Source organism: Lithobates pipiens, unplaced genomic scaffold (assembly GCF_037356315.1).
Source record: "Lithobates pipiens isolate NorthernLeopardFrog02 unplaced genomic scaffold, aLitPip1_a1.2 Scaffold_8, whole genome shotgun sequence".
Lineage (NCBI taxonomy): Eukaryota > Metazoa > Chordata > Amphibia > Anura > Ranidae > Lithobates > Lithobates pipiens.
In genome coordinates this window covers 573099365-573126524 of record NW_027507903.1, presented here as the reverse complement: position 1 = coordinate 573126524, position 27160 = coordinate 573099365, and the positions used below count along the sequence as shown (strand labels likewise).

Below are 27160 nucleotides of genomic sequence, written 5' to 3'. Positions count from 1 at the left end.
ATCGACACCATCTCAGCCATTCCAGAGATAAACGGCTAACTTTCTGCTGAATTTCTAATGGAAAGGAAAGTGCTCAGGCCTTCTCAGTTGCTGTCACATCACTGCTTATGGCTGCTCGATAGTTGTGAAAATGGCAAAGGCTAATAATGTTACAATCTCATTCTATGTGGCCCACAGGTGGTGTTGAAGGAAACCCCTCCACCTTATAGGACGGTTGTTTCACTTCCACATAGATGGCTGCCTACTTTCGTGCCTCTCGAAAAGCAGTGGTCCTCGCTGTCCAAAATGTACATCCCACTGGCCTTCAAAGAAAGACTTTTCACTCTCTGCTGTTACCTTCAAAGGCCACTGTTGTAGAGTTCGCATGGCCCCAAGTTTGTGTTACAGCGGGTGTAGCATGACATGGCAGGATACACCTTGGCCTGTTGACCAATCCTTTAGTGATCTGACTACGGCCTGCCACATTGTAATCGACCGACGCTAGGATAGTATCAAGGTATCCTATATCACAGAGTTGGTGCTGGTTGCAAGAAGCGGTCTTAGAGAGAGAGAGAGAGAGAGACTTCCTGCTCCTTGTGTACCTTCAGGGGTCCGAACTGGCATGGGCGTGACTGTGGACATTACACTTCATCCAGCGCATAAAGATGCCGTGACCCGGATTCGAACCGGGGTTGCTGCGGCCACAACGCAGAGTACTAACCACTATACGATCACGGCATTGTCAACGAGCCAGGTAGGAGTCGAACCTACAATCTTCTGATCCGTAGTCAGACGCGTTATCCATTGCGCCACTGGCCCTGCACCTGGCCCTGACTCTTTGCTAAGCCTTCACAAAGGGCATTCTAGCTGCAGAAGCCAATCGACACCATCTCAGCCATTCCAGAGATAAACGGCTAACTTTCTGCTGAATTTCTAATGGAAAGGAAAGTGCTCAGGCCTTCTCAGTTGCTGTCACATCACTGCTTATGGCTGCTCGATAGTTGTGAAAATGGCAAAGGCTAATAATGTTACAATCTCATTCTATGTGGCCCACAGGTGGTGTTGAAGGAAACCCCTCCACCTTATAGGACGGTTGTTTCACTTCCACATAGATGGCTGCCTACTTTCGTGCCTCTCGAAAAGCAGTGGTCCTCGCTGTCCAAAATGTACATCCCACTGGCCTTCAAAGAAAGACTTTTCACTCTCTGCTGTTACCTTCAAAGGCCACTGTTGTAGAGTTCGCATGGCCCCAAGTTTGTGTTACAGCGGGTGTAGCATGACATGGCAGGATACACCTTGGCCTGTTGACCAATCCTTTAGTGATCTGACTACGGCCTGCCACATTGTAATCGACCGACGCTAGGATAGTATCAAGGTATCCTATATCACAGAGTTGGTGCTGGTTGCAAGAAGCGGTCTTAGAGAGAGAGAGAGAGAGAGAGACTTCCTGCTCCTTGTGTACCTTCAGGGGTCCGAACTGGCATGGGCGTGACTGTGGACATTACACTTCATCCAGCGCATAAAGATGCCGTGACCCGGATTCGAACCGGGGTTGCTGCGGCCACAACGCAGAGTACTAACCACTATACGATCACGGCATTGTCAACGAGCCAGGTAGGAGTCGAACCTACAATCTTCTGATCCGTAGTCAGACGCGTTATCCATTGCGCCACTGGCCCTGCACCTGGCCCTGACTCTTTGCTAAGCCTTCACAAAGGGCATTCTAGCTGCAGAAGCCAATCGACACCATCTCAGCCATTCCAGAGATAAACGGCTAACTTTCTGCTGAATTTCTAATGGAAAGGAAAGTGCTCAGGCCTTCTCAGTTGCTGTCACATCACTGCTTATGGCTGCTCGATAGTTGTGAAAATGGCAAAGGCTAATAATGTTACAATCTCATTCTATGTGGCCCACAGGTGGTGTTGAAGGAAACCCCTCCACCTTATAGGACGGTTGTTTCACTTCCACATAGATGGCTGCCTACTTTCGTGCCTCTCGAAAAGCAGTGGTCCTCGCTGTCCAAAATGTACATCCCACTGGCCTTCAAAGAAAGACTTTTCACTCTCTGCTGTTACCTTCAAAGGCCACTGTTGTAGAGTTCGCATGGCCCCAAGTTTGTGTTACAGCGGGTGTAGCATGACATGGCAGGATACACCTTGGCCTGTTGACCAATCCTTTAGTGATCTGACTACGGCCTGCCACATTGTAATCGACCGACGCTAGGATAGTATCAAGGTATCCTATATCACAGAGTTGGTGCTGGTTGCAAGAAGCGGTCTTAGAGAGAGAGAGAGAGAGAGACTTCCTGCTCCTTGTGTACCTTCAGGGGTCCGAACTGGCATGGGCGTGACTGTGGACATTACACTTCATCCAGCGCATAAAGATGCCGTGACCCGGATTCGAACCGGGGTTGCTGCGGCCACAACGCAGAGTACTAACCACTATACGATCACGGCATTGTCAACGAGCCAGGTAGGAGTCGAACCTACAATCTTCTGATCCGTAGTCAGACGCGTTATCCATTGCGCCACTGGCCCTGCACCTGGCCCTGACTCTTTGCTAAGCCTTCACAAAGGGCATTCTAGCTGCAGAAGCCAATCGACACCATCTCAGCCATTCCAGAGATAAACGGCTAACTTTCTGCTGAATTTCTAATGGAAAGGAAAGTGCTCAGGCCTTCTCAGTTGCTGTCACATCACTGCTTATGGCTGCTCGATAGTTGTGAAAATGGCAAAGGCTAATAATGTTACAATCTCATTCTATGTGGCCCACAGGTGGTGTTGAAGGAAACCCCTCCACCTTATAGGACGGTTGTTTCACTTCCACATAGATGGCTGCCTACTTTCGTGCCTCTCGAAAAGCAGTGGTCCTCGCTGTCCAAAATGTACATCCCACTGGCCTTCAAAGAAAGACTTTTCACTCTCTGCTGTTACCTTCAAAGGCCACTGTTGTAGAGTTCGCATGGCCCCAAGTTTGTGTTACAGCGGGTGTAGCATGACATGGCAGGATACACCTTGGCCTGTTGACCAATCCTTTAGTGATCTGACTACGGCCTGCCACATTGTAATCGACCGACGCTAGGATAGTATCAAGGTATCCTATATCACAGAGTTGGTGCTGGTTGCAAGAAGCGGTCTTAGAGAGAGAGAGAGAGAGAGACTTCCTGCTCCTTGTGTACCTTCAGGGGTCCGAACTGGCATGGGCGTGACTGTGGACATTACACTTCATCCAGCGCATAAAGATGCCGTGACCCGGATTCGAACCGGGGTTGCTGCGGCCACAACGCAGAGTACTAACCACTATACGATCACGGCATTGTCAACGAGCCAGGTAGGAGTCGAACCTACAATCTTCTGATCCGTAGTCAGACGCGTTATCCATTGCGCCACTGGCCCTGCACCTGGCCCTGACTCTTTGCTAAGCCTTCACAAAGGGCATTCTAGCTGCAGAAGCCAATCGACACCATCTCAGCCATTCCAGAGATAAACGGCTAACTTTCTGCTGAATTTCTAATGGAAAGGAAAGTGCTCAGGCCTTCTCAGTTGCTGTCACATCACTGCTTATGGCTGCTCGATAGTTGTGAAAATGGCAAAGGCTAATAATGTTACAATCTCATTCTATGTGGCCCACAGGTGGTGTTGAAGGAAACCCCTCCACCTTATAGGACGGTTGTTTCACTTCCACATAGATGGCTGCCTACTTTCGTGCCTCTCGAAAAGCAGTGGTCCTCGCTGTCCAAAATGTACATCCCACTGGCCTTCAAAGAAAGACTTTTCACTCTTTGCTGTTACCTTCAAAGGCCACTGTTGTAGAGTTCGCATGGCCCCAAGTTTGTGTTACAGCGGGTGTAGCATGACATGGCAGGATACACCTTGGCCTGTTGACCAATCCTTTAGTGATCTGACTACGGCCTGCCACATTGTAATCGACCGACGCTAGGATAGTATCAAGGTATCCTATATCACAGAGTTGGTGCTGGTTGCAAGAAGCGGTCTTAGAGAGAGAGAGAGAGAGAGACTTCCTGCTCCTTGTGTACCTTCAGGGGTCCGAACTGGCATGGGCGTGACTGTGGACATTACACTTCATCCAGCGCATAAAGATGCCGTGACCCGGATTCGAACCGGGGTTGCTGCGGCCACAACGCAGAGTACTAACCACTATACGATCACGGCATTGTCAACGAGCCAGGTAGGAGTCGAACCTACAATCTTCTGATCCGTAGTCAGACGCGTTATCCATTGCGCCACTGGCCCTGCACCTGGCCCTGACTCTTTGCTAAGCCTTCACAAAGGGCATTCTAGCTGCAGAAGCCAATCGACACCATCTCAGCCATTCCAGAGATAAACGGCTAACTTTCTGCTGAATTTCTAATGGAAAGGAAAGTGCTCAGGCCTTCTCAGTTGCTGTCACATCACTGCTTATGGCTGCTCGATAGTTGTGAAAATGGCAAAGGCTAATAATGTTACAATCTCATTCTATGTGGCCCACAGGTGGTGTTGAAGGAAACCCCTCCACCTTATAGGACGGTTGTTTCACTTCCACATAGATGGCTGCCTACTTTCGTGCCTCTCGAAAAGCAGTGGTCCTCGCTGTCCAAAATGTACATCCCACTGGCCTTCAAAGAAAGACTTTTCACTCTCTGCTGTTACCTTCAAAGGCCACTGTTGTAGAGTTCGCATGGCCCCAAGTTTGTGTTACAGCGGGTGTAGCATGACATGGCAGGATACACCTTGGCCTGTTGACCAATCCTTTAGTGATCTGACTACGGCCTGCCACATTGTAATCGACCGACGCTAGGATAGTATCAAGGTATCCTATATCACAGAGTTGGTGCTGGTTGCAAGAAGCGGTCTTAGAGAGAGAGAGAGAGAGAGACTTCCTGCTCCTTGTGTACCTTCAGGGGTCCGAACTGGCATGGGCGTGACTGTGGACATTACACTTCATCCAGCGCATAAAGATGCCGTGACCCGGATTCGAACCGGGGTTGCTGCGGCCACAACGCAGAGTACTAACCACTATACGATCACGGCATTGTCAACGAGCCAGGTAGGAGTCGAACCTACAATCTTCTGATCCGTAGTCAGACGCGTTATCCATTGCGCCACTGGCCCTGCACCTGGCCCTGACTCTTTGCTAAGCCTTCACAAAGGGCATTCTAGCTGCAGAAGCCAATCGACACCATCTCAGCCATTCCAGAGATAAACGGCTAACTTTCTGCTGAATTTCTAATGGAAAGGAAAGTGCTCAGGCCTTCTCAGTTGCTGTCACATCACTGCTTATGGCTGCTCGATAGTTGTGAAAATGGCAAAGGCTAATAATGTTACAATCTCATTCTATGTGGCCCACAGGTGGTGTTGAAGGAAACCCCTCCACCTTATAGGACGGTTGTTTCACTTCCACATAGATGGCTGCCTACTTTCGTGCCTCTCGAAAAGCAGTGGTCCTCGCTGTCCAAAATGTACATCCCACTGGCCTTCAAAGAAAGACTTTTCACTCTCTGCTGTTACCTTCAAAGGCCACTGTTGTAGAGTTCGCATGGCCCCAAGTTTGTGTTACAGCGGGTGTAGCATGACATGGCAGGATACACCTTGGCCTGTTGACCAATCCTTTAGTGATCTGACTACGGCCTGCCACATTGTAATCGACCGACGCTAGGATAGTATCAAGGTATCCTATATCACAGAGTTGGTGCTGGTTGCAAGAAGCGGTCTTAGAGAGAGAGAGAGAGAGAGACTTCCTGCTCCTTGTGTACCTTCAGGGGTCCGAACTGGCATGGGCGTGACTGTGGACATTACACTTCATCCAGCGCATAAAGATGCCGTGACCCGGATTCGAACCGGGGTTGCTGCGGCCACAACGCAGAGTACTAACCACTATACGATCACGGCATTGTCAACGAGCCAGGTAGGAGTCGAACCTACAATCTTCTGATCCGTAGTCAGACGCGTTATCCATTGCGCCACTGGCCCTGCACCTGGCCCTGACTCTTTGCTAAGCCTTCACAAAGGGCATTCTAGCTGCAGAAGCCAATCGACACCATCTCAGCCATTCCAGAGATAAACGGCTAACTTTCTGCTGAATTTCTAATGGAAAGGAAAGTGCTCAGGCCTTCTCAGTTGCTGTCACATCACTGCTTATGGCTGCTCGATAGTTGTGAAAATGGCAAAGGCTAATAATGTTACAATCTCATTCTATGTGGCCCACAGGTGGTGTTGAAGGAAACCCCTCCACCTTATAGGACGGTTGTTTCACTTCCACATAGATGGCTGCCTACTTTCGTGCCTCTCGAAAAGCAGTGGTCCTCGCTGTCCAAAATGTACATCCCACTGGCCTTCAAAGAAAGACTTTTCACTCTCTGCTGTTACCTTCAAAGGCCACTGTTGTAGAGTTCGCATGGCCCCAAGTTTGTGTTACAGCGGGTGTAGCATGACATGGCAGGATACACCTTGGCCTGTTGACCAATCCTTTAGTGATCTGACTACGGCCTGCCACATTGTAATCGACCGACGCTAGGATAGTATCAAGGTATCCTATATCACAGAGTTGGTGCTGGTTGCAAGAAGCGGTCTTAGAGAGAGAGAGAGAGAGAGAGACTTCCTGCTCCTTGTGTACCTTCAGGGGTCCGAACTGGCATGGGCGTGACTGTGGACATTACACTTCATCCAGCGCATAAAGATGCCGTGACCCGGATTCGAACCGGGGTTGCTGCGGCCACAACGCAGAGTACTAACCACTATACGATCACGGCATTGTCAACGAGCCAGGTAGGAGTCGAACCTACAATCTTCTGATCTGTAGTCAGACGCGTTATCCATTGCGCCACTGGCCCTGCACCTGGCCCTGACTCTTTGCTAAGCCTTCACAAAGGGCATTCTAGCTGCAGAAGCCAATCGACACCATCTCAGCCATTCCAGAGATAAACGGCTAACTTTCTGCTGAATTTCTAATGGAAAGGAAAGTGCTCAGGCCTTCTCAGTTGCTGTCACATCACTGCTTATGGCTGCTCGATAGTTGTGAAAATGGCAAAGGCTAATAATGTTACAATCTCATTCTATGTGGCCCACAGGTGGTGTTGAAGGAAACCCCTCCACCTTATAGGACGGTTGTTTCACTTCCACATAGATGGCTGCCTACTTTCGTGCCTCTCGAAAAGCAGTGGTCCTCGCTGTCCAAAATGTACATCCCACTGGCCTTCAAAGAAAGACTTTTCACTCTCTGCTGTTACCTTCAAAGGCCACTGTTGTAGAGTTCGCATGGCCCCAAGTTTGTGTTACAGCGGGTGTAGCATGACATGGCAGGATACACCTTGGCCTGTTGACCAATCCTTTAGTGATCTGACTACGGCCTGCCACATTGTAATCGACCGACGCTAGGATAGTATCAAGGTATCCTATATCACAGAGTTGGTGCTGGTTGCAAGAAGCGGTCTTAGAGAGAGAGAGAGAGAGAGACTTCCTGCTCCTTGTGTACCTTCAGGGGTCCGAACTGGCATGGGCGTGACTGTGGACATTACACTTCATCCAGCGCATAAAGATGCCGTGACCCGGATTCGAACCGGGGTTGCTGCGGCCACAACGCAGAGTACTAACCACTATACGATCACGGCATTGTCAACGAGCCAGGTAGGAGTCGAACCTACAATCTTCTGATCCGTAGTCAGACGCGTTATCCATTGCGCCACTGGCCCTGCACCTGGCCCTGACTCTTTGCTAAGCCTTCACAAAGGGCATTCTAGCTGCAGAAGCCAATCGACACCATCTCAGCCATTCCAGAGATAAACGGCTAACTTTCTGCTGAATTTCTAATGGAAAGGAAAGTGCTCAGGCCTTCTCAGTTGCTGTCACATCACTGCTTATGGCTGCTCGATAGTTGTGAAAATGGCAAAGGCTAATAATGTTACAATCTCATTCTATGTGGCCCACAGGTGGTGTTGAAGGAAACCCCTCCACCTTATAGGACGGTTGTTTCACTTCCACATAGATGGCTGCCTACTTTCGTGCCTCTCGAAAAGCAGTGGTCCTCGCTGTCCAAAATGTACATCCCACTGGCCTTCAAAGAAAGACTTTTCACTCTCTGCTGTTACCTTCAAAGGCCACTGTTGTAGAGTTCGCATGGCCCCAAGTTTGTGTTACAGCGGGTGTAGCATGACATGGCAGGATACACCTTGGCCTGTTGACCAATCCTTTAGTGATCTGACTACGGCCTGCCACATTGTAATCGACCGACGCTAGGATAGTATCAAGGTATCCTATATCACAGAGTTGGTGCTGGTTGCAAGAAGCGGTCTTAGAGAGAGAGAGAGAGAGAGACTTCCTGCTCCTTGTGTACCTTCAGGGGTCCGAACTGGCATGGGCGTGACTGTGGACATTACACTTCATCCAGCGCATAAAGATGCCGTGACCCGGATTCGAACCGGGGTTGCTGCGGCCACAACGCAGAGTACTAACCACTATACGATCACGGCATTGTCAACGAGCCAGGTAGGAGTCGAACCTACAATCTTCTGATCCGTAGTCAGACGCGTTATCCATTGCGCCACTGGCCCTGCACCTGGCCCTGACTCTTTGCTAAGCCTTCACAAAGGGCATTCTAGCTGCAGAAGCCAATCGACACCATCTCAGCCATTCCAGAGATAAACGGCTAACTTTCTGCTGAATTTCTAATGGAAAGGAAAGTGCTCAGGCCTTCTCAGTTGCTGTCACATCACTGCTTATGGCTGCTCGATAGTTGTGAAAATGGCAAAGGCTAATAATGTTACAATCTCATTCTATGTGGCCCACAGGTGGTGTTGAAGGAAACCCCTCCACCTTATAGGACGGTTGTTTCACTTCCACATAGATGGCTGCCTACTTTCGTGCCTCTCGAAAAGCAGTGGTCCTCGCTGTCCAAAATGTACATCCCACTGGCCTTCAAAGAAAGACTTTTCACTCTCTGCTGTTACCTTCAAAGGCCACTGTTGTAGAGTTCGCATGGCCCCAAGTTTGTGTTACAGCGGGTGTAGCATGACATGGCAGGATACACCTTGGCCTGTTGACCAATCCTTTAGTGATCTGACTACGGCCTGCCACATTGTAATCGACCGACGCTAGGATAGTATCAAGGTATCCTATATCACAGAGTTGGTGCTGGTTGCAAGAAGCGGTCTTAGAGAGAGAGAGAGAGAGAGAGACTTCCTGCTCCTTGTGTACCTTCAGGGGTCCGAACTGGCATGGGCGTGACTGTGGACATTACACTTCATCCAGCGCATAAAGATGCCGTGACCCGGATTCGAACCGGGGTTGCTGCGGCCACAACGCAGAGTACTAACCACTATACGATCACGGCATTGTCAACGAGCCAGGTAGGAGTCGAACCTACAATCTTCTGATCCGTAGTCAGACGCGTTATCCATTGCGCCACTGGCCCTGCACCTGGCCCTGACTCTTTGCTAAGCCTTCACAAAGGGCATTCTAGCTGCAGAAGCCAATCGACACCATCTCAGCCATTCCAGAGATAAACGGCTAACTTTCTGCTGAATTTCTAATGGAAAGGAAAGTGCTCAGGCCTTCTCAGTTGCTGTCACATCACTGCTTATGGCTGCTCGATAGTTGTGAAAATGGCAAAGGCTAATAATGTTACAATCTCATTCTATGTGGCCCACAGGTGGTGTTGAAGGAAACCCCTCCACCTTATAGGACGGTTGTTTCACTTCCACATAGATGGCTGCCTACTTTCGTGCCTCTCGAAAAGCAGTGGTCCTCGCTGTCCAAAATGTACATCCCACTGGCCTTCAAAGAAAGACTTTTCACTCTCTGCTGTTACCTTCAAAGGCCACTGTTGTAGAGTTCGCATGGCCCCAAGTTTGTGTTACAGCGGGTGTAGCATGACATGGCAGGATACACCTTGGCCTGTTGACCAATCCTTTAGTGATCTGACTACGGCCTGCCACATTGTAATCGACCGACGCTAGGATAGTATCAAGGTATCCTATATCACAGAGTTGGTGCTGGTTGCAAGAAGCGGTCTTAGAGAGAGAGAGAGAGAGAGACTTCCTGCTCCTTGTGTACCTTCAGGGGTCCGAACTGGCATGGGCGTGACTGTGGACATTACACTTCATCCAGCGCATAAAGATGCCGTGACCCGGATTCGAACCGGGGTTGCTGCGGCCACAACGCAGAGTACTAACCACTATACGATCACGGCATTGTCAACGAGCCAGGTAGGAGTCGAACCTACAATCTTCTGATCCGTAGTCAGACGCGTTATCCATTGCGCCACTGGCCCTGCACCTGGCCCTGACTCTTTGCTAAGCCTTCACAAAGGGCATTCTAGCTGCAGAAGCCAATCGACACCATCTCAGCCATTCCAGAGATAAACGGCTAACTTTCTGCTGAATTTCTAATGGAAAGGAAAGTGCTCAGGCCTTCTCAGTTGCTGTCACATCACTGCTTATGGCTGCTCGATAGTTGTGAAAATGGCAAAGGCTAATAATGTTACAATCTCATTCTATGTGGCCCACAGGTGGTGTTGAAGGAAACCCCTCCACCTTATAGGACGGTTGTTTCACTTCCACATAGATGGCTGCCTACTTTCGTGCCTCTCGAAAAGCAGTGGTCCTCGCTGTCCAAAATGTACATCCCACTGGCCTTCAAAGAAAGACTTTTCACTCTCTGCTGTTACCTTCAAAGGCCACTGTTGTAGAGTTCGCATGGCCCCAAGTTTGTGTTACAGCGGGTGTAGCATGACATGGCAGGATACACCTTGGCCTGTTGACCAATCCTTTAGTGATCTGACTACGGCCTGCCACATTGTAATCGACCGACGCTAGGATAGTATCAAGGTATCCTATATCACAGAGTTGGTGCTGGTTGCAAGAAGCGGTCTTAGAGAGAGAGAGAGAGAGAGACTTCCTGCTCCTTGTGTACCTTCAGGGGTCCGAACTGGCATGGGCGTGACTGTGGACATTACACTTCATCCAGCGCATAAAGATGCCGTGACCCGGATTCGAACCGGGGTTGCTGCGGCCACAACGCAGAGTACTAACCACTATACGATCACGGCATTGTCAACGAGCCAGGTAGGAGTCGAACCTACAATCTTCTGATCCGTAGTCAGACGCGTTATCCATTGCGCCACTGGCCCTGCACCTGGCCCTGACTCTTTGCTAAGCCTTCACAAAGGGCATTCTAGCTGCAGAAGCCAATCGACACCATCTCAGCCATTCCAGAGATAAACGGCTAACTTTCTGCTGAATTTCTAATGGAAAGGAAAGTGCTCAGGCCTTCTCAGTTGCTGTCACATCACTGCTTATGGCTGCTCGATAGTTGTGAAAATGGCAAAGGCTAATAATGTTACAATCTCATTCTATGTGGCCCACAGGTGGTGTTGAAGGAAACCCCTCCACCTTATAGGACGGTTGTTTCACTTCCACATAGATGGCTGCCTACTTTCGTGCCTCTCGAAAAGCAGTGGTCCTCGCTGTCCAAAATGTACATCCCACTGGCCTTCAAAGAAAGACTTTTCACTCTCTGCTGTTACCTTCAAAGGCCACTGTTGTAGAGTTCGCATGGCCCCAAGTTTGTGTTACAGCGGGTGTAGCATGACATGGCAGGATACACCTTGGCCTGTTGACCAATCCTTTAGTGATCTGACTACGGCCTGCCACATTGTAATCGACCGACGCTAGGATAGTATCAAGGTATCCTATATCACAGAGTTGGTGCTGGTTGCAAGAAGCGGTCTTAGAGAGAGAGAGAGAGAGAGACTTCCTGCTCCTTGTGTACCTTCAGGGGTCCGAACTGGCATGGGCGTGACTGTGGACATTACACTTCATCCAGCGCATAAAGATGCCGTGACCCGGATTCGAACCGGGGTTGCTGCGGCCACAACGCAGAGTACTAACCACTATACGATCACGGCATTGTCAACGAGCCAGGTAGGAGTCGAACCTACAATCTTCTGATCCGTAGTCAGACGCGTTATCCATTGCGCCACTGGCCCTGCACCTGGCCCTGACTCTTTGCTAAGCCTTCACAAAGGGCATTCTAGCTGCAGAAGCCAATCGACACCATCTCAGCCATTCCAGAGATAAACGGCTAACTTTCTGCTGAATTTCTAATGGAAAGGAAAGTGCTCAGGCCTTCTCAGTTGCTGTCACATCACTGCTTATGGCTGCTCGATAGTTGTGAAAATGGCAAAGGCTAATAATGTTACAATCTCATTCTATGTGGCCCACAGGTGGTGTTGAAGGAAACCCCTCCACCTTATAGGACGGTTGTTTCACTTCCACATAGATGGCTGCCTACTTTCGTGCCTCTCGAAAAGCAGTGGTCCTCGCTGTCCAAAATGTACATCCCACTGGCCTTCAAAGAAAGACTTTTCACTCTCTGCTGTTACCTTCAAAGGCCACTGTTGTAGAGTTCGCATGGCCCCAAGTTTGTGTTACAGCGGGTGTAGCATGACATGGCAGGATACACCTTGGCCTGTTGACCAATCCTTTAGTGATCTGACTACGGCCTGCCACATTGTAATCGACCGACGCTAGGATAGTATCAAGGTATCCTATATCACAGAGTTGGTGCTGGTTGCAAGAAGCGGTCTTAGAGAGAGAGAGAGAGAGAGACTTCCTGCTCCTTGTGTACCTTCAGGGGTCCGAACTGGCATGGGCGTGACTGTGGACATTACACTTCATCCAGCGCATAAAGATGCCGTGACCCGGATTCGAACCGGGGTTGCTGCGGCCACAACGCAGAGTACTAACCACTATACGATCACGGCATTGTCAACGAGCCAGGTAGGAGTCGAACCTACAATCTTCTGATCCGTAGTCAGACGCGTTATCCATTGCGCCACTGGCCCTGCACCTGGCCCTGACTCTTTGCTAAGCCTTCACAAAGGGCATTCTAGCTGCAGAAGCCAATCGACACCATCTCAGCCATTCCAGAGATAAACGGCTAACTTTCTGCTGAATTTCTAATGGAAAGGAAAGTGCTCAGGCCTTCTCAGTTGCTGTCACATCACTGCTTATGGCTGCTCGATAGTTGTGAAAATGGCAAAGGCTAATAATGTTACAATCTCATTCTATGTGGCCCACAGGTGGTGTTGAAGGAAACCCCTCCACCTTATAGGACGGTTGTTTCACTTCCACATAGATGGCTGCCTACTTTCGTGCCTCTCGAAAAGCAGTGGTCCTCGCTGTCCAAAATGTACATCCCACTGGCCTTCAAAGAAAGACTTTTCACTCTCTGCTGTTACCTTCAAAGGCCACTGTTGTAGAGTTCGCATGGCCCCAAGTTTGTGTTACAGCGGGTGTAGCATGACATGGCAGGATACACCTTGGCCTGTTGACCAATCCTTTAGTGATCTGACTACGGCCTGCCACATTGTAATCGACCGACGCTAGGATAGTATCAAGGTATCCTATATCACAGAGTTGGTGCTGGTTGCAAGAAGCGGTCTTAGAGAGAGAGAGAGAGAGAGAGACTTCCTGCTCCTTGTGTACCTTCAGGGGTCCGAACTGGCATGGGCGTGACTGTGGACATTACACTTCATCCAGCGCATAAAGATGCCGTGACCCGGATTCGAACCGGGGTTGCTGCGGCCACAACGCAGAGTACTAACCACTATACGATCACGGCATTGTCAACGAGCCAGGTAGGAGTCGAACCTACAATCTTCTGATCCGTAGTCAGACGCGTTATCCATTGCGCCACTGGCCCTGCACCTGGCCCTGACTCTTTGCTAAGCCTTCACAAAGGGCATTCTAGCTGCAGAAGCCAATCGACACCATCTCAGCCATTCCAGAGATAAACGGCTAACTTTCTGCTGAATTTCTAATGGAAAGGAAAGTGCTCAGGCCTTCTCAGTTGCTGTCACATCACTGCTTATGGCTGCTCGATAGTTGTGAAAATGGCAAAGGCTAATAATGTTACAATCTCATTCTATGTGGCCCACAGGTGGTGTTGAAGGAAACCCCTCCACCTTATAGGACGGTTGTTTCACTTCCACATAGATGGCTGCCTACTTTCGTGCCTCTCGAAAAGCAGTGGTCCTCGCTGTCCAAAATGTACATCCCACTGGCCTTCAAAGAAAGACTTTTCACTCTCTGCTGTTACCTTCAAAGGCCACTGTTGTAGAGTTCGCATGGCCCCAAGTTTGTGTTACAGCGGGTGTAGCATGACATGGCAGGATACACCTTGGCCTGTTGACCAATCCTTTAGTGATCTGACTACGGCCTGCCACATTGTAATCGACCGACGCTAGGATAGTATCAAGGTATCCTATATCACAGAGTTGGTGCTGGTTGCAAGAAGCGGTCTTAGAGAGAGAGAGAGAGAGAGACTTCCTGCTCCTTGTGTACCTTCAGGGGTCCGAACTGGCATGGGCGTGACTGTGGACATTACACTTCATCCAGCGCATAAAGATGCCGTGACCCGGATTCGAACCGGGGTTGCTGCGGCCACAACGCAGAGTACTAACCACTATACGATCACGGCATTGTCAACGAGCCAGGTAGGAGTCGAACCTACAATCTTCTGATCCGTAGTCAGACGCGTTATCCATTGCGCCACTGGCCCTGCACCTGGCCCTGACTCTTTGCTAAGCCTTCACAAAGGGCATTCTAGCTGCAGAAGCCAATCGACACCATCTCAGCCATTCCAGAGATAAACGGCTAACTTTCTGCTGAATTTCTAATGGAAAGGAAAGTGCTCAGGCCTTCTCAGTTGCTGTCACATCACTGCTTATGGCTGCTCGATAGTTGTGAAAATGGCAAAGGCTAATAATGTTACAATCTCATTCTATGTGGCCCACAGGTGGTGTTGAAGGAAACCCCTCCACCTTATAGGACGGTTGTTTCACTTCCACATAGATGGCTGCCTACTTTCGTGCCTCTCGAAAAGCAGTGGTCCTCGCTGTCCAAAATGTACATCCCACTGGCCTTCAAAGAAAGACTTTTCACTCTCTGCTGTTACCTTCAAAGGCCACTGTTGTAGAGTTCGCATGGCCCCAAGTTTGTGTTACAGCGGGTGTAGCATGACATGGCAGGATACACCTTGGCCTGTTGACCAATCCTTTAGTGATCTGACTACGGCCTGCCACATTGTAATCGACCGACGCTAGGATAGTATCAAGGTATCCTATATCACAGAGTTGGTGCTGGTTGCAAGAAGCGGTCTTAGAGAGAGAGAGAGAGAGAGACTTCCTGCTCCTTGTGTACCTTCAGGGGTCCGAACTGGCATGGGCGTGACTGTGGACATTACACTTCATCCAGCGCATAAAGATGCCGTGACCCGGATTCGAACCGGGGTTGCTGCGGCCACAACGCAGAGTACTAACCACTATACGATCACGGCATTGTCAACGAGCCAGGTAGGAGTCGAACCTACAATCTTCTGATCCGTAGTCAGACGCGTTATCCATTGCGCCACTGGCCCTGCACCTGGCCCTGACTCTTTGCTAAGCCTTCACAAAGGGCATTCTAGCTGCAGAAGCCAATCGACACCATCTCAGCCATTCCAGAGATAAACGGCTAACTTTCTGCTGAATTTCTAATGGAAAGGAAAGTGCTCAGGCCTTCTCAGTTGCTGTCACATCACTGCTTATGGCTGCTCGATAGTTGTGAAAATGGCAAAGGCTAATAATGTTACAATCTCATTCTATGTGGCCCACAGGTGGTGTTGAAGGAAACCCCTCCACCTTATAGGACGGTTGTTTCACTTCCACATAGATGGCTGCCTACTTTCGTGCCTCTCGAAAAGCAGTGGTCCTCGCTGTCCAAAATGTACATCCCACTGGCCTTCAAAGAAAGACTTTTCACTCTCTGCTGTTACCTTCAAAGGCCACTGTTGTAGAGTTCGCATGGCCCCAAGTTTGTGTTACAGCGGGTGTAGCATGACATGGCAGGATACACCTTGGCCTGTTGACCAATCCTTTAGTGATCTGACTACGGCCTGCCACATTGTAATCGACCGACGCTAGGATAGTATCAAGGTATCCTATATCACAGAGTTGGTGCTGGTTGCAAGAAGCGGTCTTAGAGAGAGAGAGAGAGAGAGACTTCCTGCTCCTTGTGTACCTTCAGGGGTCCGAACTGGCATGGGCGTGACTGTGGACATTACACTTCATCCAGCGCATAAAGATGCCGTGACCCGGATTCGAACCGGGGTTGCTGCGGCCACAACGCAGAGTACTAACCACTATACGATCACGGCATTGTCAACGAGCCAGGTAGGAGTCGAACCTACAATCTTCTGATCCGTAGTCAGACGCGTTATCCATTGCGCCACTGGCCCTGCACCTGGCCCTGACTCTTTGCTAAGCCTTCACAAAGGGCATTCTAGCTGCAGAAGCCAATCGACACCATCTCAGCCATTCCAGAGATAAACGGCTAACTTTCTGCTGAATTTCTAATGGAAAGGAAAGTGCTCAGGCCTTCTCAGTTGCTGTCACATCACTGCTTATGGCTGCTCGATAGTTGTGAAAATGGCAAAGGCTAATAATGTTACAATCTCATTCTATGTGGCCCACAGGTGGTGTTGAAGGAAACCCCTCCACCTTATAGGACGGTTGTTTCACTTCCACATAGATGGCTGCCTACTTTCGTGCCTCTCGAAAAGCAGTGGTCCTCGCTGTCCAAAATGTACATCCCACTGGCCTTCAAAGAAAGACTTTTCACTCTCTGCTGTTACCTTCAAAGGCCACTGTTGTAGAGTTCGCATGGCCCCAAGTTTGTGTTACAGCGGGTGTAGCATGACATGGCAGGATACACCTTGGCCTGTTGACCAATCCTTTAGTGATCTGACTACGGCCTGCCACATTGTAATCGACCGACGCTAGGATAGTATCAAGGTATCCTATATCACAGAGTTGGTGCTGGTTGCAAGAAGCGGTCTTAGAGAGAGAGAGAGAGAGAGACTTCCTGCTCCTTGTGTACCTTCAGGGGTCCGAACTGGCATGGGCGTGACTGTGGACATTACACTTCATCCAGCGCATAAAGATGCCGTGACCCGGATTCGAACCGGGGTTGCTGCGGCCACAACGCAGAGTACTAACCACTATACGATCACGGCATTGTCAACGAGCCAGGTAGGAGTCGAACCTACAATCTTCTGATCCGTAGTCAGACGCGTTATCCATTGCGCCACTGGCCCTGCACCTGGCCCTGACTCTTTGCTAAGCCTTCACAAAGGGCATTCTAGCTGCAGAAGCCAATCGACACCATCTCAGCCATTCCAGAGATAAACGGCTAACTTTCTGCTGAATTTCTAATGGAAAGGAAAGTGCTCAGGCCTTCTCAGTTGCTGTCACATCACTGCTTATGGCTGCTCGATAGTTGTGAAAATGGCAAAGGCTAATAATGTTACAATCTCATTCTATGTGGCCCACAGGTGGTGTTGAAGGAAACCCCTCCACCTTATAGGACGGTTGTTTCACTTCCACATAGATGGCTGCCTACTTTCGTGCCTCTCGAAAAGCAGTGGTCCTCGCTGTCCAAAATGTACATCCCACTGGCCTTCAAAGAAAGACTTTTCACTCTCTGCTGTTACCTTCAAAGGCCACTGTTGTAGAGTTCGCATGGCCCCAAGTTTGTGTTACAGCGGGTGTAGCATGACATGGCAGGATACACCTTGGCCTGTTGACCAATCCTTTAGTGATCTGACTACGGCCTGCCACATTGTAATCGACCGACGCTAGGATAGTATCAAGGTATCCTATATCACAGAGTTGGTGCTGGTTGCAAGAAGCGGTCTTAGAGAGAGAGAGAGAGAGAGACTTCCTGCTCCTTGTGTACCTTCAGGGGTCCGAACTGGCATGGGCGTGACTGTGGACATTACACTTCATCCAGCGCATAAAGATGCCGTGACCCGGATTCGAACCGGGGTTGCTGCGGCCACAACGCAGAGTACTAACCACTATACGATCACGGCATTGTCAACGAGCCAGGTAGGAGTCGAACCTACAATCTTCTGATCCGTAGTCAGACGCGTTATCCATTGCGCCACTGGCCCTGCACCTGGCCCTGACTCTTTGCTAAGCCTTCACAAAGGGCATTCTAGCTGCAGAAGCCAATCGACACCATCTCAGCCATTCCAGAGATAAACGGCTAACTTTCTGCTGAATTTCTAATGGAAAGGAAAGTGCTCAGGCCTTCTCAGTTGCTGTCACATCACTGCTTATGGCTGCTCGATAGTTGTGAAAATGGCAAAGGCTAATAATGTTACAATCTCATTCTATGTGGCCCACAGGTGGTGTTGAAGGAAACCCCTCCACCTTATAGGACGGTTGTTTCACTTCCACATAGATGGCTGCCTACTTTCGTGCCTCTCGAAAAGCAGTGGTCCTCGCTGTCCAAAATGTACATCCCACTGGCCTTCAAAGAAAGACTTTTCACTCTCTGCTGTTACCTTCAAAGGCCACTGTTGTAGAGTTCGCATGGCCCCAAGTTTGTGTTACAGCGGGTGTAGCATGACATGGCAGGATACACCTTGGCCTGTTGACCAATCCTTTAGTGATCTGACTACGGCCTGCCACATTGTAATCGACCGACGCTAGGATAGTATCAAGGTATCCTATATCACAGAGTTGGTGCTGGTTGCAAGAAGCGGTCTTAGAGAGAGAGAGAGAGAGAGAGACTTCCTGCTCCTTGTGTACCTTCAGGGGTCCGAACTGGCATGGGCGTGACTGTGGACATTACACTTCATCCAGCGCATAAAGATGCCGTGACCCGGATTCGAACCGGGGTTGCTGCGGCCACAACGCAGAGTACTAACCACTATACGATCACGGCATTGTCAACGAGCCAGGTAGGAGTCGAACCTACAATCTTCTGATCCGTAGTCAGACGCGTTATCCATTGCGCCACTGGCCCTGCACCTGGCCCTGACTCTTTGCTAAGCCTTCACAAAGGGCATTCTAGCTGCAGAAGCCAATCGACACCATCTCAGCCATTCCAGAGATAAACGGCTAACTTTCTGCTGAATTTCTAATGGAAAGGAAAGTGCTCAGGCCTTCTCAGTTGCTGTCACATCACTGCTTATGGCTGCTCGATAGTTGTGAAAATGGCAAAGGCTAATAATGTTACAATCTCATTCTATGTGGCCCACAGGTGGTGTTGAAGGAAACCCCTCCACCTTATAGGACGGTTGTTTCACTTCCACATAGATGGCTGCCTACTTTCGTGCCTCTCGAAAAGCAGTGGTCCTCGCTGTCCAAAATGTACATCCCACTGGCCTTCAAAGAAAGACTTTTCACTCTCTGCTGTTACCTTCAAAGGCCACTGTTGTAGAGTTCGCATGGCCCCAAGTTTGTGTTACAGCGGGTGTAGCATGACATGGCAGGATACACCTTGGCCTGTTGACCAATCCTTTAGTGATCTGACTACGGCCTGCCACATTGTAATCGACCGACGCTAGGATAGTATCAAGGTATCCTATATCACAGAGTTGGTGCTGGTTGCAAGAAGCGGTCTTAGAGAGAGAGAGAGAGAGAGAGACTTCCTGCTCCTTGTGTACCTTCAGGGGTCCGAACTGGCATGGGCGTGACTGTGGACATTACACTTCATCCAGCGCATAAAGATGCCGTGACCCGGATTCGAACCGGGGTTGCTGCGGCCACAACGCAGAGTACTAACCACTATACGATCACGGCATTGTCAACGAGCCAGGTAGGAGTCGAACCTACAATCTTCTGATCCGTAGTCAGACGCGTTATCCATTGCGCCACTGGCCCTGCACCTGGCCCTGACTCTTTGCTAAGCCTTCACAAAGGGCATTCTAGCTGCAGAAGCCAATCGACACCATCTCAGCCATTCCAGAGATAAACGGCTAACTTTCTGCTGAATTTCTAATGGAAAGGAAAGTGCTCAGGCCTTCTCAGTTGCTGTCACATCACTGCTTATGGCTGCTCGATAGTTGTGAAAATGGCAAAGGCTAATAATGTTACAATCTCATTCTATGTGGCCCACAGGTGGTGTTGAAGGAAACCCCTCCACCTTATAGGACGGTTGTTTCACTTCCACATAGATGGCTGCCTACTTTCGTGCCTCTCGAAAAGCAGTGGTCCTCGCTGTCCAAAATGTACATCCCACTGGCCTTCAAAGAAAGACTTTTCACTCTCTGCTGTTACCTTCAAAGGCCACTGTTGTAGAGTTCGCATGGCCCCAAGTTTGTGTTACAGCGGGTGTAGCATGACATGGCAGGATACACCTTGGCCTGTTGACCAATCCTTTAGTGATCTGACTACGGCCTGCCACATTGTAATCGACCGACGCTAGGATAGTATCAAGGTATCCTATATCACAGAGTTGGTGCTGGTTGCAAGAAGCGGTCTTAGAGAGAGAGAGAGAGAGAGACTTCCTGCTCCTTGTGTACCTTCAGGGGTCCGAACTGGCATGGGCGTGACTGTGGACATTACACTTCATCCAGCGCATAAAGATGCCGTGACCCGGATTCGAACCGGGGTTGCTGCGGCCACAACGCAGAGTACTAACCACTATACGATCACGGCATTGTCAACGAGCCAGGTAGGAGTCGAACCTACAATCTTCTGATCCGTAGTCAGACGCGTTATCCATTGCGCCACTGGCCCTGCACCTGGCCCTGACTCTTTGCTAAGCCTTCACAAAGGGCATTCTAGCTGCAGAAGCCAATCGACACCATCTCAGCCATTCCAGAGATAAACGGCTAACTTTCTGCTGAATTTCTAATGGAAAGGAAAGTGCTCAGGCCTTCTCAGTTGCTGTCACATCACTGCTTATGGCTGCTCGATAGTTGTGAAAATGGCAAAGGCTAATAATGTTACAATCTCATTCTATGTGGCCCACAGGTGGTGTTGAAGGAAACCCCTCCACCTTATAGGACGGTTGTTTCACTTCCACATAGATGGCTGCCTACTTTCGTGCCTCTCGAAAAGCAGTGGTCCTCGCTGTCCAAAATGTACATCCCACTGGCCTTCAAAGAAAGACTTTTCACTCTCTGCTGTTACCTTCAAAGGCCACTGTTGTAGAGTTCGCATGGCCCCAAGTTTGTGTTACAGCGGGTGTAGCATGACATGGCAGGATACACCTTGGCCTGTTGACCAATCCTTTAGTGATCTGACTACGGCCTGCCACATTGTAATCGACCGACGCTAGGATAGTATCAAGGTATCCTATATCACAGAGTTGGTGCTGGTTGCAAGAAGCGGTCTTAGAGAGAGAGAGAGAGAGAGACTTCCTGCTCCTTGTGTACCTTCAGGGGTCCGAACTGGCATGGGCGTGACTGTGGACATTACACTTCATCCAGCGCATAAAGATGCCGTGACCCGGATTCGAACCGGGGTTGCTGCGGCCACAACGCAGAGTACTAACCACTATACGATCACGGCATTGTCAACGAGCCAGGTAGGAGTCGAACCTACAATCTTCTGATCCGTAGTCAGACGCGTTATCCATTGCGCCACTGGCCCTGCACCTGGCCCTGACTCTTTGCTAAGCCTTCACAAAGGGCATTCTAGCTGCAGAAGCCAATCGACACCATCTCAGCCATTCCAGAGATAAACGGCTAACTTTCTGCTGAATTTCTAATGGAAAGGAAAGTGCTCAGGCCTTCTCAGTTGCTGTCACATCACTGCTTATGGCTGCTCGATAGTTGTGAAAATGGCAAAGGCTAATAATGTTACAATCTCATTCTATGTGGCCCACAGGTGGTGTTGAAGGAAACCCCTCCACCTTATAGGACGGTTGTTTCACTTCCACATAGATGGCTGCCTACTTTCGTGCCTCTCGAAAAGCAGTGGTCCTCGCTGTCCAAAATGTACATCCCACTGGCCTTCAAAGAAAGACTTTTCACTCTCTGCTGTTACCTTCAAAGGCCACTGTTGTAGAGTTCGCATGGCCCCAAGTTTGTGTTACAGCGGGTGTAGCATGACATGGCAGGATACACCTTGGCCTGTTGACCAATCCTTTAGTGATCTGACTACGGCCTGCCACATTGTAATCGACCGACGCTAGGATAGTATCAAGGTATCCTATATCACAGAGTTGGTGCTGGTTGCAAGAAGCGGTCTTAGAGAGAGAGAGAGAGAGAGACTTCCTGCTCCTTGTGTACCTTCAGGGGTCCGAACTGGCATGGGCGTGACTGTGGACATTACACTTCATCCAGCGCATAAAGATGCCGTGACCCGGATTCGAACCGGGGTTGCTGCGGCCACAACGCAGAGTACTAACCACTATACGATCACGGCATTGTCAACGAGCCAGGTAGGAGTCGAACCTACAATCTTCTGATCCGTAGTCAGACGCGTTATCCATTGCGCCACTGGCCCTGCACCTGGCCCTGACTCTTTGCTAAGCCTTCACAAAGGGCATTCTAGCTGCAGAAGCCAATCGACACCATCTCAGCCATTCCAGAGATAAACGGCTAACTTTCTGCTGAATTTCTAATGGAAAGGAAAGTGCTCAGGCCTTCTCAGTTGCTGTCACATCACTGCTTATGGCTGCTCGATAGTTGTGAAAATGGCAAAGGCTAATAATGTTACAATCTCATTCTATGTGGCCCACAGGTGGTGTTGAAGGAAACCCCTCCACCTTATAGGACGGTTGTTTCACTTCCACATAGATGGCTGCCTACTTTCGTGCCTCTCGAAAAGCAGTGGTCCTCGCTGTCCAAAATGTACATCCCACTGGCCTTCAAAGAAAGACTTTTCACTCTCTGCTGTTACCTTCAAAGGCCACTGTTGTAGAGTTCGCATGGCCCCAAGTTTGTGTTACAGCGGGTGTAGCATGACATGGCAGGATACACCTTGGCCTGTTGACCAATCCTTTAGTGATCTGACTACGGCCTGCCACATTGTAATCGACCGACGCTAGGATAGTATCAAGGTATCCTATATCACAGAGTTGGTGCTGGTTGCAAGAAGCGGTCTTAGAGAGAGAGAGAGAGAGAGACTTCCTGCTCCTTGTGTACCTTCAGGGGTCCGAACTGGCATGGGCGTGACTGTGGACATTACACTTCATCCAGCGCATAAAGATGCCGTGACCCGGATTCGAACCGGGGTTGCTGCGGCCACAACGCAGAGTACTAACCACTATACGATCACGGCATTGTCAACGAGCCAGGTAGGAGTCGAACCTACAATCTTCTGATCCGTAGTCAGACGCGTTATCCATTGCGCCACTGGCCCTGCACCTGGCCCTGACTCTTTGCTAAGCCTTCACAAAGGGCATTCTAGCTGCAGAAGCCAATCGACACCATCTCAGCCATTCCAGAGATAAACGGCTAACTTTCTGCTGAATTTCTAATGGAAAGGAAAGTGCTCAGGCCTTCTCAGTTGCTGTCACATCACTGCTTATGGCTGCTCGATAGTTGTGAAAATGGCAAAGGCTAATAATGTTACAATCTCATTCTATGTGGCCCACAGGTGGTGTTGAAGGAAACCCCTCCACCTTATAGGACGGTTGTTTCACTTCCACATAGATGGCTGCCTACTTTCGTGCCTCTCGAAAAGCAGTGGTCCTCGCTGTCCAAAATGTACATCCCACTGGCCTTCAAAGAAAGACTTTTCACTCTCTGCTGTTACCTTCAAAGGCCACTGTTGTAGAGTTCGCATGGCCCCAAGTTTGTGTTACAGCGGGTGTAGCATGACATGGCAGGATACACCTTGGCCTGTTGACCAATCCTTTAGTGATCTGACTACGGCCTGCCACATTGTAATCGACCGACGCTAGGATAGTATCAAGGTATCCTATATCACAGAGTTGGTGCTGGTTGCAAGAAGCGGTCTTAGAGAGAGAGAGAGAGAGAGACTTCCTGCTCCTTGTGTACCTTCAGGGGTCCGAACTGGCATGGGCGTGACTGTGGACATTACACTTCATCCAGCGCATAAAGATGCCGTGACCCGGATTCGAACCGGGGTTGCTGCGGCCACAACGCAGAGTACTAACCACTATACGATCACGGCATTGTCAACGAGCCAGGTAGGAGTCGAACCTACAATCTTCTGATCCGTAGTCAGACGCGTTATCCATTGCGCCACTGGCCCTGCACCTGGCCCTGACTCTTTGCTAAGCCTTCACAAAGGGCATTCTAGCTGCAGAAGCCAATCGACACCATCTCAGCCATTCCAGAGATAAACGGCTAACTTTCTGCTGAATTTCTAATGGAAAGGAAAGTGCTCAGGCCTTCTCAGTTGCTGTCACATCACTGCTTATGGCTGCTCGATAGTTGTGAAAATGGCAAAGGCTAATAATGTTACAATCTCATTCTATGTGGCCCACAGGTGGTGTTGAAGGAAACCCCTCCACCTTATAGGACGGTTGTTTCACTTCCACATAGATGGCTGCCTACTTTCGTGCCTCTCGAAAAGCAGTGGTCCTCGCTGTCCAAAATGTACATCCCACTGGCCTTCAAAGAAAGACTTTTCACTCTCTGCTGTTACCTTCAAAGGCCACTGTTGTAGAGTTCGCATGGCCCCAAGTTTGTGTTACAGCGGGTGTAGCATGACATGGCAGGATACACCTTGGCCTGTTGACCAATCCTTTAGTGATCTGACTACGGCCTGCCACATTGTAATCGACCGACGCTAGGATAGTATCAAGGTATCCTATATCACAGAGTTGGTGCTGGTTGCAAGAAGCGGTCTTAGAGAGAGAGAGAGAGAGAGACTTCCTGCTCCTTGTGTACCTTCAGGGGTCCGAACTGGCATGGGCGTGACTGTGGACATTACACTTCATCCAGCGCATAAAGATGCCGTGACCCGGATTCGAACCGGGGTTGCTGCGGCCACAACGCAGAGTACTAACCACTATACGATCACGGCATTGTCAACGAGCCAGGTAGGAGTCGAACCTACAATCTTCTGATCCGTAGTCAGACGCGTTATCCATTGCGCCACTGGCCCTGCACCTGGCCCTGACTCTTTGCTAAGCCTTCACAAAGGGCATTCTAGCTGCAGAAGCCAATCGACACCATCTCAGCCATTCCAGAGATAAACGGCTAACTTTCTGCTGAATTTCTAATGGAAAGGAAAGTGCTCAGGCCTTCTCAGTTGCTGTCACATCACTGCTTATGGCTGCTCGATAGTTGTGAAAATGGCAAAGGCTAATAATGTTACAATCTCATTCTATGTGGCCCACAGGTGGTGTTGAAGGAAACCCCTCCACCTTATAGGACGGTTGTTTCACTTCCACATAGATGGCTGCCTACTTTCGTGCCTCTCGAAAAGCAGTGGTCCTCGCTGTCCAAAATGTACATCCCACTGGCCTTCAAAGAAAGACTTTTCACTCTCTGCTGTTACCTTCAAAGGCCACTGTTGTAGAGTTCGCATGGCCCCAAGTTTGTGTTACAGCGGGTGTAGCATGACATGGCAGGATACACCTTGGCCTGTTGACCAATCCTTTAGTGATCTGACTACGGCCTGCCACATTGTAATCGACCGACGCTAGGATAGTATCAAGGTATCCTATATCACAGAGTTGGTGCTGGTTGCAAGAAGCGGTCTTAGAGAGAGAGAGAGAGAGAGACTTCCTGCTCCTTGTGTACCTTCAGGGGTCCGAACTGGCATGGGCGTGACTGTGGACATTACACTTCATCCAGCGCATAAAGATGCCGTGACCCGGATTCGAACCGGGGTTGCTGCGGCCACAACGCAGAGTACTAACCACTATACGATCACGGCATTGTCAACGAGCCAGGTAGGAGTCGAACCTACAATCTTCTGATCCGTAGTCAGACGCGTTATCCATTGCGCCACTGGCCCTGCACCTGGCCCTGACTCTTTGCTAAGCCTTCACAAAGGGCATTCTAGCTGCAGAAGCCAATCGACACCATCTCAGCCATTCCAGAGATAAACGGCTAACTTTCTGCTGAATTTCTAATGGAAAGGAAAGTGCTCAGGCCTTCTCAGTTGCTGTCACATCACTGCTTATGGCTGCTCGATAGTTGTGAAAATGGCAAAGGCTAATAATGTTACAATCTCATTCTATGTGGCCCACAGGTGGTGTTGAAGGAAACCCCTCCACCTTATAGGACGGTTGTTTCACTTCCACATAGATGGCTGCCTACTTTCGTGCCTCTCGAAAAGCAGTGGTCCTCGCTGTCCAAAATGTACATCCCACTGGCCTTCAAAGAAAGACTTTTCACTCTCTGCTGTTACCTTCAAAGGCCACTGTTGTAGAGTTCGCATGGCCCCAAGTTTGTGTTACAGCGGGTGTAGCATGACATGGCAGGATACACCTTGGCCTGTTGACCAATCCTTTAGTGATCTGACTACGGCCTGCCACATTGTAATCGACCGACGCTAGGATAGTATCAAGGTATCCTATATCACAGAGTTGGTGCTGGTTGCAAGAAGCGGTCTTAGAGAGAGAGAGAGAGAGAGACTTCCTGCTCCTTGTGTACCTTCAGGGGTCCGAACTGGCATGGGCGTGACTGTGGACATTACACTTCATCCAGCGCATAAAGATGCCGTGACCCGGATTCGAACCGGGGTTGCTGCGGCCACAACGCAGAGTACTAACCACTATACGATCACGGCATTGTCAACGAGCCAGGTAGGAGTCGAACCTACAATCTTCTGATCCGTAGTCAGACGCGTTATCCATTGCGCCACTGGCCCTGCACCTGGCCCTGACTCTTTGCTAAGCCTTCACAAAGGGCATTCTAGCTGCAGAAGCCAATCGACACCATCTCAGCCATTCCAGAGATAAACGGCTAACTTTCTGCTGAATTTCTAATGGAAAGGAAAGTGCTCAGGCCTTCTCAGTTGCTGTCACATCACTGCTTATGGCTGCTCGATAGTTGTGAAAATGGCAAAGGCTAATAATGTTACAATCTCATTCTATGTGGCCCACAGGTGGTGTTGAAGGAAACCCCTCCACCTTATAGGACGGTTGTTTCACTTCCACATAGATGGCTGCCTACTTTCGTGCCTCTCGAAAAGCAGTGGTCCTCGCTGTCCAAAATGTACATCCCACTGGCCTTCAAAGAAAGACTTTTCACTCTCTGCTGTTACCTTCAAAGGCCACTGTTGTAGAGTTCGCATGGCCCCAAGTTTGTGTTACAGCGGGTGTAGCATGACATGGCAGGATACACCTTGGCCTGTTGACCAATCCTTTAGTGATCTGACTACGGCCTGCCACATTGTAATCGACCGACGCTAGGATAGTATCAAGGTATCCTATATCACAGAGTTGGTGCTGGTTGCAAGAAGCGGTCTTAGAGAGAGA

The 27160-nt window shown here is 49.7% G+C and overlaps 62 non-coding genes across 62 annotated transcripts; all 62 read right to left on the bottom strand.

Moving 5' to 3' along the window:
* Positions 1–645: 645 nt before the first annotated feature.
* Positions 646–717, bottom strand: TRNAH-GUG (transfer RNA histidin (anticodon GUG)). The gene has a single exon. It is a non-coding gene; the product is annotated as a tRNA-His (tRNA).
* An 8-nt stretch (positions 718–725) lies between these two features.
* Positions 726–798, bottom strand: TRNAR-ACG (transfer RNA arginine (anticodon ACG)). The gene has a single exon. It is a non-coding gene; the product is annotated as a tRNA-Arg (tRNA).
* A 707-nt stretch (positions 799–1505) lies between these two features.
* Positions 1506–1577, bottom strand: TRNAH-GUG (transfer RNA histidin (anticodon GUG)). The gene has a single exon. It is a non-coding gene; the product is annotated as a tRNA-His (tRNA).
* An 8-nt stretch (positions 1578–1585) lies between these two features.
* TRNAR-ACG (transfer RNA arginine (anticodon ACG)) lies at positions 1586–1658 on the bottom strand. The gene has a single exon. It is a non-coding gene; the product is annotated as a tRNA-Arg (tRNA).
* Positions 1659–2363: 705 nt separating this feature from the next.
* On the bottom strand, positions 2364–2435 carry TRNAH-GUG (transfer RNA histidin (anticodon GUG)). The gene has a single exon. It is a non-coding gene; the product is annotated as a tRNA-His (tRNA).
* Positions 2436–2443: 8 nt separating this feature from the next.
* On the bottom strand, positions 2444–2516 carry TRNAR-ACG (transfer RNA arginine (anticodon ACG)). The gene has a single exon. It is a non-coding gene; the product is annotated as a tRNA-Arg (tRNA).
* A 705-nt stretch (positions 2517–3221) lies between these two features.
* Positions 3222–3293, bottom strand: TRNAH-GUG (transfer RNA histidin (anticodon GUG)). The gene has a single exon. It is a non-coding gene; the product is annotated as a tRNA-His (tRNA).
* Positions 3294–3301: 8 nt separating this feature from the next.
* Positions 3302–3374, bottom strand: TRNAR-ACG (transfer RNA arginine (anticodon ACG)). Its single transcript has one exon. It is a non-coding gene; the product is annotated as a tRNA-Arg (tRNA).
* Positions 3375–4079: 705 nt separating this feature from the next.
* On the bottom strand, positions 4080–4151 carry TRNAH-GUG (transfer RNA histidin (anticodon GUG)). Its single transcript has one exon. It is a non-coding gene; the product is annotated as a tRNA-His (tRNA).
* An 8-nt stretch (positions 4152–4159) lies between these two features.
* TRNAR-ACG (transfer RNA arginine (anticodon ACG)) lies at positions 4160–4232 on the bottom strand. The gene has a single exon. It is a non-coding gene; the product is annotated as a tRNA-Arg (tRNA).
* A 705-nt stretch (positions 4233–4937) lies between these two features.
* On the bottom strand, positions 4938–5009 carry TRNAH-GUG (transfer RNA histidin (anticodon GUG)). Its single transcript has one exon. It is a non-coding gene; the product is annotated as a tRNA-His (tRNA).
* An 8-nt stretch (positions 5010–5017) lies between these two features.
* On the bottom strand, positions 5018–5090 carry TRNAR-ACG (transfer RNA arginine (anticodon ACG)). The gene has a single exon. It is a non-coding gene; the product is annotated as a tRNA-Arg (tRNA).
* A 705-nt stretch (positions 5091–5795) lies between these two features.
* Positions 5796–5867, bottom strand: TRNAH-GUG (transfer RNA histidin (anticodon GUG)). The gene has a single exon. It is a non-coding gene; the product is annotated as a tRNA-His (tRNA).
* Positions 5868–5875: 8 nt separating this feature from the next.
* Positions 5876–5948, bottom strand: TRNAR-ACG (transfer RNA arginine (anticodon ACG)). Its single transcript has one exon. It is a non-coding gene; the product is annotated as a tRNA-Arg (tRNA).
* Positions 5949–6655: 707 nt separating this feature from the next.
* Positions 6656–6727, bottom strand: TRNAH-GUG (transfer RNA histidin (anticodon GUG)). The gene has a single exon. It is a non-coding gene; the product is annotated as a tRNA-His (tRNA).
* Positions 6728–6735: 8 nt separating this feature from the next.
* On the bottom strand, positions 6736–6808 carry TRNAC-ACA (transfer RNA cysteine (anticodon ACA)). The gene has a single exon. It is a non-coding gene; the product is annotated as a tRNA-Cys (tRNA).
* A 705-nt stretch (positions 6809–7513) lies between these two features.
* On the bottom strand, positions 7514–7585 carry TRNAH-GUG (transfer RNA histidin (anticodon GUG)). Its single transcript has one exon. It is a non-coding gene; the product is annotated as a tRNA-His (tRNA).
* An 8-nt stretch (positions 7586–7593) lies between these two features.
* Positions 7594–7666, bottom strand: TRNAR-ACG (transfer RNA arginine (anticodon ACG)). Its single transcript has one exon. It is a non-coding gene; the product is annotated as a tRNA-Arg (tRNA).
* Positions 7667–8371: 705 nt separating this feature from the next.
* TRNAH-GUG (transfer RNA histidin (anticodon GUG)) lies at positions 8372–8443 on the bottom strand. The gene has a single exon. It is a non-coding gene; the product is annotated as a tRNA-His (tRNA).
* Positions 8444–8451: 8 nt separating this feature from the next.
* On the bottom strand, positions 8452–8524 carry TRNAR-ACG (transfer RNA arginine (anticodon ACG)). Its single transcript has one exon. It is a non-coding gene; the product is annotated as a tRNA-Arg (tRNA).
* A 707-nt stretch (positions 8525–9231) lies between these two features.
* Positions 9232–9303, bottom strand: TRNAH-GUG (transfer RNA histidin (anticodon GUG)). Its single transcript has one exon. It is a non-coding gene; the product is annotated as a tRNA-His (tRNA).
* An 8-nt stretch (positions 9304–9311) lies between these two features.
* Positions 9312–9384, bottom strand: TRNAR-ACG (transfer RNA arginine (anticodon ACG)). The gene has a single exon. It is a non-coding gene; the product is annotated as a tRNA-Arg (tRNA).
* A 705-nt stretch (positions 9385–10089) lies between these two features.
* On the bottom strand, positions 10090–10161 carry TRNAH-GUG (transfer RNA histidin (anticodon GUG)). The gene has a single exon. It is a non-coding gene; the product is annotated as a tRNA-His (tRNA).
* An 8-nt stretch (positions 10162–10169) lies between these two features.
* Positions 10170–10242, bottom strand: TRNAR-ACG (transfer RNA arginine (anticodon ACG)). The gene has a single exon. It is a non-coding gene; the product is annotated as a tRNA-Arg (tRNA).
* A 705-nt stretch (positions 10243–10947) lies between these two features.
* TRNAH-GUG (transfer RNA histidin (anticodon GUG)) lies at positions 10948–11019 on the bottom strand. Its single transcript has one exon. It is a non-coding gene; the product is annotated as a tRNA-His (tRNA).
* An 8-nt stretch (positions 11020–11027) lies between these two features.
* TRNAR-ACG (transfer RNA arginine (anticodon ACG)) lies at positions 11028–11100 on the bottom strand. Its single transcript has one exon. It is a non-coding gene; the product is annotated as a tRNA-Arg (tRNA).
* A 705-nt stretch (positions 11101–11805) lies between these two features.
* Positions 11806–11877, bottom strand: TRNAH-GUG (transfer RNA histidin (anticodon GUG)). Its single transcript has one exon. It is a non-coding gene; the product is annotated as a tRNA-His (tRNA).
* Positions 11878–11885: 8 nt separating this feature from the next.
* Positions 11886–11958, bottom strand: TRNAR-ACG (transfer RNA arginine (anticodon ACG)). Its single transcript has one exon. It is a non-coding gene; the product is annotated as a tRNA-Arg (tRNA).
* Positions 11959–12663: 705 nt separating this feature from the next.
* On the bottom strand, positions 12664–12735 carry TRNAH-GUG (transfer RNA histidin (anticodon GUG)). Its single transcript has one exon. It is a non-coding gene; the product is annotated as a tRNA-His (tRNA).
* Positions 12736–12743: 8 nt separating this feature from the next.
* Positions 12744–12816, bottom strand: TRNAR-ACG (transfer RNA arginine (anticodon ACG)). Its single transcript has one exon. It is a non-coding gene; the product is annotated as a tRNA-Arg (tRNA).
* A 707-nt stretch (positions 12817–13523) lies between these two features.
* TRNAH-GUG (transfer RNA histidin (anticodon GUG)) lies at positions 13524–13595 on the bottom strand. The gene has a single exon. It is a non-coding gene; the product is annotated as a tRNA-His (tRNA).
* Positions 13596–13603: 8 nt separating this feature from the next.
* On the bottom strand, positions 13604–13676 carry TRNAR-ACG (transfer RNA arginine (anticodon ACG)). The gene has a single exon. It is a non-coding gene; the product is annotated as a tRNA-Arg (tRNA).
* Positions 13677–14381: 705 nt separating this feature from the next.
* TRNAH-GUG (transfer RNA histidin (anticodon GUG)) lies at positions 14382–14453 on the bottom strand. The gene has a single exon. It is a non-coding gene; the product is annotated as a tRNA-His (tRNA).
* Positions 14454–14461: 8 nt separating this feature from the next.
* TRNAR-ACG (transfer RNA arginine (anticodon ACG)) lies at positions 14462–14534 on the bottom strand. The gene has a single exon. It is a non-coding gene; the product is annotated as a tRNA-Arg (tRNA).
* Positions 14535–15239: 705 nt separating this feature from the next.
* On the bottom strand, positions 15240–15311 carry TRNAH-GUG (transfer RNA histidin (anticodon GUG)). The gene has a single exon. It is a non-coding gene; the product is annotated as a tRNA-His (tRNA).
* An 8-nt stretch (positions 15312–15319) lies between these two features.
* Positions 15320–15392, bottom strand: TRNAR-ACG (transfer RNA arginine (anticodon ACG)). The gene has a single exon. It is a non-coding gene; the product is annotated as a tRNA-Arg (tRNA).
* Positions 15393–16097: 705 nt separating this feature from the next.
* TRNAH-GUG (transfer RNA histidin (anticodon GUG)) lies at positions 16098–16169 on the bottom strand. The gene has a single exon. It is a non-coding gene; the product is annotated as a tRNA-His (tRNA).
* An 8-nt stretch (positions 16170–16177) lies between these two features.
* TRNAR-ACG (transfer RNA arginine (anticodon ACG)) lies at positions 16178–16250 on the bottom strand. Its single transcript has one exon. It is a non-coding gene; the product is annotated as a tRNA-Arg (tRNA).
* Positions 16251–16955: 705 nt separating this feature from the next.
* On the bottom strand, positions 16956–17027 carry TRNAH-GUG (transfer RNA histidin (anticodon GUG)). Its single transcript has one exon. It is a non-coding gene; the product is annotated as a tRNA-His (tRNA).
* Positions 17028–17035: 8 nt separating this feature from the next.
* Positions 17036–17108, bottom strand: TRNAR-ACG (transfer RNA arginine (anticodon ACG)). The gene has a single exon. It is a non-coding gene; the product is annotated as a tRNA-Arg (tRNA).
* Positions 17109–17813: 705 nt separating this feature from the next.
* On the bottom strand, positions 17814–17885 carry TRNAH-GUG (transfer RNA histidin (anticodon GUG)). The gene has a single exon. It is a non-coding gene; the product is annotated as a tRNA-His (tRNA).
* Positions 17886–17893: 8 nt separating this feature from the next.
* TRNAR-ACG (transfer RNA arginine (anticodon ACG)) lies at positions 17894–17966 on the bottom strand. Its single transcript has one exon. It is a non-coding gene; the product is annotated as a tRNA-Arg (tRNA).
* A 707-nt stretch (positions 17967–18673) lies between these two features.
* TRNAH-GUG (transfer RNA histidin (anticodon GUG)) lies at positions 18674–18745 on the bottom strand. Its single transcript has one exon. It is a non-coding gene; the product is annotated as a tRNA-His (tRNA).
* Positions 18746–18753: 8 nt separating this feature from the next.
* On the bottom strand, positions 18754–18826 carry TRNAR-ACG (transfer RNA arginine (anticodon ACG)). Its single transcript has one exon. It is a non-coding gene; the product is annotated as a tRNA-Arg (tRNA).
* Positions 18827–19533: 707 nt separating this feature from the next.
* On the bottom strand, positions 19534–19605 carry TRNAH-GUG (transfer RNA histidin (anticodon GUG)). Its single transcript has one exon. It is a non-coding gene; the product is annotated as a tRNA-His (tRNA).
* Positions 19606–19613: 8 nt separating this feature from the next.
* Positions 19614–19686, bottom strand: TRNAR-ACG (transfer RNA arginine (anticodon ACG)). The gene has a single exon. It is a non-coding gene; the product is annotated as a tRNA-Arg (tRNA).
* A 705-nt stretch (positions 19687–20391) lies between these two features.
* Positions 20392–20463, bottom strand: TRNAH-GUG (transfer RNA histidin (anticodon GUG)). The gene has a single exon. It is a non-coding gene; the product is annotated as a tRNA-His (tRNA).
* Positions 20464–20471: 8 nt separating this feature from the next.
* Positions 20472–20544, bottom strand: TRNAR-ACG (transfer RNA arginine (anticodon ACG)). The gene has a single exon. It is a non-coding gene; the product is annotated as a tRNA-Arg (tRNA).
* A 705-nt stretch (positions 20545–21249) lies between these two features.
* On the bottom strand, positions 21250–21321 carry TRNAH-GUG (transfer RNA histidin (anticodon GUG)). The gene has a single exon. It is a non-coding gene; the product is annotated as a tRNA-His (tRNA).
* Positions 21322–21329: 8 nt separating this feature from the next.
* TRNAR-ACG (transfer RNA arginine (anticodon ACG)) lies at positions 21330–21402 on the bottom strand. The gene has a single exon. It is a non-coding gene; the product is annotated as a tRNA-Arg (tRNA).
* Positions 21403–22107: 705 nt separating this feature from the next.
* On the bottom strand, positions 22108–22179 carry TRNAH-GUG (transfer RNA histidin (anticodon GUG)). The gene has a single exon. It is a non-coding gene; the product is annotated as a tRNA-His (tRNA).
* An 8-nt stretch (positions 22180–22187) lies between these two features.
* Positions 22188–22260, bottom strand: TRNAR-ACG (transfer RNA arginine (anticodon ACG)). The gene has a single exon. It is a non-coding gene; the product is annotated as a tRNA-Arg (tRNA).
* Positions 22261–22965: 705 nt separating this feature from the next.
* On the bottom strand, positions 22966–23037 carry TRNAH-GUG (transfer RNA histidin (anticodon GUG)). The gene has a single exon. It is a non-coding gene; the product is annotated as a tRNA-His (tRNA).
* Positions 23038–23045: 8 nt separating this feature from the next.
* TRNAR-ACG (transfer RNA arginine (anticodon ACG)) lies at positions 23046–23118 on the bottom strand. Its single transcript has one exon. It is a non-coding gene; the product is annotated as a tRNA-Arg (tRNA).
* Positions 23119–23823: 705 nt separating this feature from the next.
* TRNAH-GUG (transfer RNA histidin (anticodon GUG)) lies at positions 23824–23895 on the bottom strand. Its single transcript has one exon. It is a non-coding gene; the product is annotated as a tRNA-His (tRNA).
* An 8-nt stretch (positions 23896–23903) lies between these two features.
* Positions 23904–23976, bottom strand: TRNAR-ACG (transfer RNA arginine (anticodon ACG)). Its single transcript has one exon. It is a non-coding gene; the product is annotated as a tRNA-Arg (tRNA).
* A 705-nt stretch (positions 23977–24681) lies between these two features.
* Positions 24682–24753, bottom strand: TRNAH-GUG (transfer RNA histidin (anticodon GUG)). Its single transcript has one exon. It is a non-coding gene; the product is annotated as a tRNA-His (tRNA).
* An 8-nt stretch (positions 24754–24761) lies between these two features.
* TRNAR-ACG (transfer RNA arginine (anticodon ACG)) lies at positions 24762–24834 on the bottom strand. Its single transcript has one exon. It is a non-coding gene; the product is annotated as a tRNA-Arg (tRNA).
* Positions 24835–25539: 705 nt separating this feature from the next.
* Positions 25540–25611, bottom strand: TRNAH-GUG (transfer RNA histidin (anticodon GUG)). Its single transcript has one exon. It is a non-coding gene; the product is annotated as a tRNA-His (tRNA).
* An 8-nt stretch (positions 25612–25619) lies between these two features.
* On the bottom strand, positions 25620–25692 carry TRNAR-ACG (transfer RNA arginine (anticodon ACG)). The gene has a single exon. It is a non-coding gene; the product is annotated as a tRNA-Arg (tRNA).
* A 705-nt stretch (positions 25693–26397) lies between these two features.
* TRNAH-GUG (transfer RNA histidin (anticodon GUG)) lies at positions 26398–26469 on the bottom strand. Its single transcript has one exon. It is a non-coding gene; the product is annotated as a tRNA-His (tRNA).
* Positions 26470–26477: 8 nt separating this feature from the next.
* On the bottom strand, positions 26478–26550 carry TRNAR-ACG (transfer RNA arginine (anticodon ACG)). The gene has a single exon. It is a non-coding gene; the product is annotated as a tRNA-Arg (tRNA).
* Positions 26551–27160: the final 610 nt, after the last annotated feature.